At 47.7% G+C, this 7,200-nt stretch overlaps 1 pseudogene; it reads left to right on the top strand.

Annotated features, from left to right (window-relative positions):
- The first annotated feature begins 3,175 nt into the window (after positions 1-3,175).
- On the top strand, positions 3,176-6,522 carry LOC134382228 (P2Y purinoceptor 1-like; annotated as a pseudogene).
- The last annotated feature ends 678 nt before the right edge of the window (positions 6,523-7,200 follow it).

Here is a 7,200-nt window from a genome sequence, read left to right as displayed (position 1 = left end):
TTACTGTTCCTACCCCCCTTATGCATGAGTCTATCTCCTCTTTTAATAAAATGTTGCTTGCTTTACTGTTGGGTACTTTGTTTATTTCTATGACTTTGGAATCTGAGAGCCTAATTTAATCACTGGCAAAAATTGGAAAGCTTTGGGCACCGGAGAGGACTCTAGCTGCAAGAGGCAAATGGCCACTGGGACTATTTTGCTCCCATGTCTCTGCTGCTGGTAGATCTCTCCTGGAGTCCCTGGCCTAAATTCTGACAAGGCAATGCTTTATTCTCTTTAGCTTTCTCTGATTTTCCGACCCCTCTTCTGTTTGGTTGGAGTCTATCCACTTCTGTACAGGTGCACCCTGGAGGGCTCCTGGCTATGCTTTGTTTTTCTGATTTAAATCTAGTTGGTACTTTTCTTCTTTATGCTGAAAACAGTGGGGAGAACTGCTTTTATCAATTACTGTTAATGGAATAGGTTGGCCCCGGCGATTAAGACTAGGCTAAACTGGACCCCACTGCTCCTCTTTTCTCTTTGTTTGCTTGGTTAGACATTTAGTTGAGTACCGGTAATCTGAATAAACCTTGCAATCCATGCATCAACTTTTGGACTTTCAGGTCATTTGTTTAAGACGAGAGAGCAAGCCAAGCCTGACCTGTCGGTAACACCATGTTTCAAGACAATTCAAACATGGAAGAGGGGTCCAGGTACAGAACAGGTATAAGCCAACACTGTAAAAATATAATACAAAATCATTAAAAAGTTAATATCAGTACCTTTTATCTGAAGATTCAAGGTATACTTTTAAACTGAGTAGATGGTTGTTATGTAGTTCTCATTCTTGACAGTTTTTTAAAAAATTCTATATATCCTGTTATCTCTCTTTTTACCATTATCTCCAGATCATGCTTTTTGAGCTAGGATTCCATCATCTATAACAAAGGCACTACGTCTAGTGACTTAAGGGATGATTTTCTATTTTATTTCCACATCTTTCATTTTTTGGGTGGTGATGGCAGGGGTTAGGGGGTGGGTGTGACAGGTAGGTAAGAAAACATTCCCCAGAAATCTGAAAATTTGCTGAGTCTCTCTTTGTAAAACATATCCAGGTTTTCCCCAAATCATCGCAGAAGTGACTTCCACTTAACCTCTCTGAATCTCGGTTTCCTCGGCTGTAAAATGGGGGCATAATGCCTGCCATGCCTCTCTCACAGGATCTTTTGTAAAATTGTCACAACAGGCAGCCTTCAGCTGACCCTAACTCCATTTCATTGTGTGAACTTAATATAGTAACCGTAAAAGACCAATAGGAAATAGTTTGGTTAGCAGGATTTTTTGTATGGCCTCAGTGAATTATATCTCACCCATAGCTGCTGTTGGGAAAAATAGGAAAATGTCAGAGCCCCTTGGATGTTCAGAATCTTGCCGAGCATTTGCTGTAAATATCCTCAGGTGTTCCTTGTTACTACTTAATGTAAGTGTATGGGCACCCAGGTGTCCAGGGTTGTGGACTTAAGTATAAAAGACTAACAGCTCTGATCCACAGTGCTTCTCAGAACTCTCTCAGAGAAGCCAGTAGGACACTTGCTCCTAGATCTGAATAAAACCCATTCATTTTTCTATACCCACGGCTCCCAGAACCTTTTTTTTCCCTATTACCTAGCTCACAGACCTGCGTGTGGAGGGCTTTGTAACCCAATCTGTGCAACAGACTCGAGGGGTCTGTAAGCTCTAGCTTTACAGCTGCTATCCCTGGAGAGGAGCAAACCCCAATTCTGGCTTGTACTATTATGTGAAGGGTGGGGGTGGGGGGGATGGGAATTGTAACCTGTCTGTTGATCTTCATCGCCACCCAGTGGCCAGTCGGCCAAATAACATCAAATTGCCCAGTGGATTTGAAACAGGTAGGAAAATTAATTCAAAGTAAACCACCTCCTACTCTAATCCACCACCTAATTAAATGTACCTGGGGCCTGATGTAAAGAAACACATTAAAAATCAAATGATTATGTTGTAATGTGAAAAATTCCCTAATTCATCTTTGTAAATTAAGAAATGTATATATTAATCAATAGTGTCTGTAAAACAAAAACTTGTAAAAACAATCTTTTATTGTCTGAAGGCACTTATGAGACTCCATTAAATAGCTTCATTTGTTTAAGAAAGTTCTCCAGAAACAAGTGAAATATTAAGTATTAAAATCAATTTATAGATTTAAGTCTATGCCCTCACGCAGCAGAGAGTGAGCTCTCTGTGTCCCTTTTTAAAAGAATACTAATTCTATTGAATTGGGGGACTGTCCCTTATGACCTCATTTAACCCTAATTACTTTCTTACTGCAAATACAGTCACATTAGGGTTTGGGCCTCAACATATGAATTTGAATTTGGAAGGTGGGAGACAAAATTCAGTCCATAGAATGTAATAGCCAGGAAGGAAAGTGACCCTGTTCATTTATGGGGTGAATAAGCCACACCTGCCCTGCCATCCACCCACATAAACCAAAGACCTCAGGTTTCCAGGGAACCAGTCTCTAGAAGAGGGTGAAGGAAGGGGCGGGAGAGAACTAAAGTGTATTGTGTTTCTCCCTTGCAGCAGGCCTATGGGCACTCACCTCTATTCTAGATAATTCTCACGGCAACTTCACCAGATAGGGATTATCCCATCCTATAGCTGAGGAAACCTGGAATCAGGGAGATGAGGTGACTGCTTCAGGCTGTACATGGGTCCCTGGCAGAGGTGGGGAGTGAGACTTTTCACTACACCAAAGCAGGAGCCCCCATATTAAAGGTCCCAACGAGCCCTAGAGGGTTACCTTCTCTGACTCGACCTCATCAGTAAAACAGAGGTAATAATGCTTCACTCACAAGGTTGTTCTGAGGATAAGATCTCGTGTGTGAACTGCTGGGCCCAAGGCTGGTTTCCTTCCTGAGATTCACTCCGAGAGCCCACACCAAGCTGGGAAGGCAGTTTCCCTGAAAATAACTAAGCCCTTACCAGCACCCCAGCTTGAAAGATTATAGGGAATGAAGTGAATGAAAACTACATTTTTTTTACTCATCCAGCCAGAAAGCTTTGCTCTGCCGGGCGGGTAGATTTTAAAGTCAGTCATCAAGGTGGTGAGCCCTGTCAAAGGCTGGGGCACAGACAGACACCGTTTCCCACCACCTCAGGATGCCAGACCTCAGCCATGTGCCCATCTCAAGCCCTGGTCTCACCACCCACCCAGTCCCCGATGCTGAAGAACACAGTGTACCCTCAACCCTCCTCTGGCTCATGCTCCATGTCCCATCAGGCCTGTCCCTCCTACTTCAGCAGTGCCTCTGGGGTCCCATCCCTGCCCTGCATCCAATCTGCATGGCCTTGCTTGAGGTACTGATGTCTCTCACCTGCATGTACTGCAACAGTCCCCTCACAGGTCTCTCTCTGCTCCAGGCCTGGGCCTGTGCTGCTACTGGGTATCTTCCCCAAAGTCAGCTGAATTAGTCAGGGTTCTCCAGAGAGACAGAACCAATAGAATCTCTCATATACCTAAGAGGGGATTTATTACAGGAGTTGGCTCATGCAATTATAAAAGCTGAGAAGTCCAACAACATGCTGTTTGCAAGGTGGAGAGCCAGAGAAGCCAGTGGCGTAGCTCAGTCCAAGGCCGAAGGCCTGAGGACCTGGGGGGGCCTCTGGTGCAAGTCCCAGAGTCTGAGGGCCTGAGAACCTGGAGTTCCCGTGTCCAAGGGCAGGACAGTATGGATATCCCATCTCCGACAGAGAGACAAAAGTTGCCTTCCCTCTGCCTTCTTGTTCTGTCCGGGCCCTCGGCCCTCTTGGGTGGTGTCTACCTGCACTGGGTGAGGGAGGATCTCCTGCCGTCCACTGATTCAAATGCAAATCTCTTCCAGACACTCCCTCACAGATATACCCAGAAATAAGGCTCTACCGGCTGTCTGGGTACTCTTTAACCCAGTCAGGCTGACATCTGAAATGAACCATCATGGCAGCCTTATTCCATCCTCCTTACAGTAGCATTGTCCCTGATGGTGGCATCATCCCCGACGCTGACACCTGCCATCCATAGGACACACTGTGCCCTGTCAGCGCCCACCCCGCGTGTGTGCTGCTCCCTCTACCCCAACACCCCTTACCCTTCTCTGCTTAGCAAGCTCCTGTCCAAGCTCAAATGTCGCCTCTTCCAACAAGCCTTTACTGGGTCCCCTCAGGAGAGAACTAGCTCCCTCCTGATTCGCACAGCATTTTGTTGACCATTTTTTCCATCATACTACAATTAGCTTCATCCATTTCTTTCTTCCCCACCAGACCATGAGATCCTGGAGAACAAGGGCTGTGTCTTATCCATTTATGAATTCCCAAGGGCCAGACTCAGTAAATGCTCAATAAGTGTTTGCTGACTGATGGAGTAAATGAAGTCTCTGTTCCTTTTGTTGTGAATAAAGCCTTACGTATTACAGCGTGCAGTCAAAACTCAACTCATCCCTAAAACTCAATTTCTCTCTCTTAAACTTTCCTCTATTCCCTTGTATTAACTCGTCTTTCTAAATGTTAAGTCCCTAATGTTAAGCCCTAGAACTACTTTCTCCAACCCCCACGGGCTCCGTGCTGATTGTGTCGGTCAGACGCACTGACCCCTAGCGCAACAGAGACCTGCAGGCTCCACACCCAGCTTCCTTGGCTACTTGGGCCCACCTGTTGGATCTGCCTTGGCAGCAGGGGTGGGAATAAGGAACCAGCTGCACCTGGCTTCATGGCTCAGATTTGTTTTCTTGATGTTCGGGATGCTGAGGTAGTTAGTAAGTAAATCAGCCTCAGTATTCAAATATGCAGTTAATAAATCCTGAAAGAAAAACAAATCAAAATCCTTCAGCAGAGCCCACAGGCAAAACCTGTGCTTTCCCTAATCCTCCCCAACCCCCAAGGATCACTTTCCATTCCACATGGTCTGTGTGGTTAGGGCCAGGTTGTGGGCAGTATCACCTCCTGGGAATACACCAGCTTCTCAGGCTGAAGTGTCTCCCTCAGAGATTTCCTGAGTCTGTGCAAAGGAATCTAGCAAGAAGAAGAGACACAGAGTTGGAGGTTCTGTGTGCCCTGTTTAAATGACAGCAGCATCTTCCTGCCACCATGTGTACTTAGTTGACCTTCCTATCACAACACAGACAGAGCATATAAGTCAATACAAGGCCAGCCCTTTGGACCTGGTAAGTCTAGAAGCCCTGCTTTTGAAGACTGTTTTGCCCTTGGGCTTAACTCTTTTCTTCCTGGAGCTGTTCTTTCTCAGACAAGGACTCTGACTACACTTTGGGAGCACAGAGCTGTTGCCAGGTCAAGACAGAGGCTAACACCGGCTGAGGGCATGTACTCACCTGTGCATTTTGTTTCCTCCCAGGGGAGGCAGAAGCAGGAACCACGGTGGCACTCTATTCTCAGAGGGGGCCTCACAGGAGATGGAGAATCTGGACACGAATGCCACGAAGGAACACGGTCGCTGCCAGTTCTCAGAGAAGTACAAGCACATCTACCTCTCCGTGACCTACAGTATCATCTTCGCTCTAGGGCTGCCCCTGAACGGCACTGTCTTGTGGCTGTCCTGGCGCCAAGCCAAGCGCTGGAGCTGTACCACCATCTATCTGGTGAACCTGATGGTGGCCGACCTGCTGTACGTGCTGACGCTGCCCTTCCTCATCGTCACCTACATCCTGAGTGACAGGTGGCTCTTCGGGACGCTGCTCTGCAGGCTGGTGCGCTTCCTATTCTATGCCAACCTGTACAGCGGCATCCTGCTGCTGACCTGCATCTCTGTGCACCGCTTCCTCGGCGTGTGCCACCCTCTGCGCTCGCTGCCCTACCGGACCCGCCGGCACGCCCTGCTGGCTGCTGCCACCACCTGGGCCCTGGTGGTCCTCCAGCTGCTGCCCACACTGGCCTTCTCCAAAACGGAACACATCAATGGCCTGGTGATCTGCTACGACACGAGCAGCCCGGAGAATTTCCATCATTTTTTTGCCTACAGCATAGTTCTGATGTTGTCTGGCTTCGTCTTTCCCTCCTTGGTCATTCTGGTGTGCTACTCGCGGATGTTCAGGAGCCTGACGAAGCCAGAGCACACCCTCACCAGGATGGCCAGCACGGCACGGGCCAAGTCCATCCGGAGCATCGTGCTGGTATGCGGCCTCTTCACCGTCTGCTTTGTGCCCTTCCATGTCACCCGCTCCTTCTACCTCACCATCCGCATCCTGCCTTCCCAGAACTGCCAGCTCCTGACAGTGGCCAGCCTGGCCTACAAGGTATGGAGACCTGTGGTGAGCATGAGCGCCTGCCTCAACCCAGTTCTGTACTTCCTGTTGGGGGGCAACAACAGGGTCAGGCTTCTCCAGCAACTGAGGCAGAACAGGGTGCAGGAGCACCCAGCTGCAGCCAATGAAGAGATGCCCAGGGGTGGGCAGATCTGGGTGCTGCCAAGGTGAAGTTGACAATGGTTTATCTGAACATAGAGGGGCTCAAGATCTCCTGAAAGTGTCCTGCTGAAAAGGATTTTACGTTGACATTAAGAGATTTTACAATAAGAATATGGAGGGAGCTACCAACAAAAAGGAAAACTTTCTTGTTTCAATGAGAGCTGACATTTATCTCATCATTCAGGTCTCAGCTCAACTGTCACCTTCTCAGGAGCCACTCCTGCCCACCCCAGCTATGCTGACCTATCTCCCCATAACCCAGTCACTCTCTTTTATTTCCCCATCTATTGTCTTTGTAACATTTATTAACACCTGGACTTGTTAACTCACTTGCTTGTTTATAATCTGTCTCTTCCCACTGGAATATAGGCTCCAATAGGACAGAAACCCTGTCTTTCTGCTGAACCCCTAACACCAGCCTCTACAGCAGGGCCCAGCACAGAGTAAGTGCACAAAAGATAGCAGCTGAATGAATAAGTGAGTGAACGAATGAGTAAACGAATGAGTAAATGAAGCATTTACTATGTAAGAGCTCCACACACGGCCTAACTCATTTAATCCTCACATTGCCCTTGGAGGTGGGAGCTATTGTCGTCCCCATTTACTGAGAAGGAAACTGAAGCACAGAGCTTTAAGTAGCGTGTCCACGCCCACGCAGCTGGAAAATGCCCAGATCACACAGCATTGAATGGAAGCGTCGAATCCCAGCAACGGCCTCTGAAGCACACGCTCCTAAGCTTGATGCACA

The sequence above is a fragment of the Cynocephalus volans genome, chromosome 1 (assembly GCF_027409185.1).
Source record: "Cynocephalus volans isolate mCynVol1 chromosome 1, mCynVol1.pri, whole genome shotgun sequence".
In the NCBI taxonomy this organism is placed as follows: domain Eukaryota; kingdom Metazoa; phylum Chordata; class Mammalia; order Dermoptera; family Cynocephalidae; genus Cynocephalus; species Cynocephalus volans.
The sequence above is the reverse complement of the archived record's forward strand: the minus strand, read 5'-3'. Positions and strand labels throughout refer to the sequence as shown.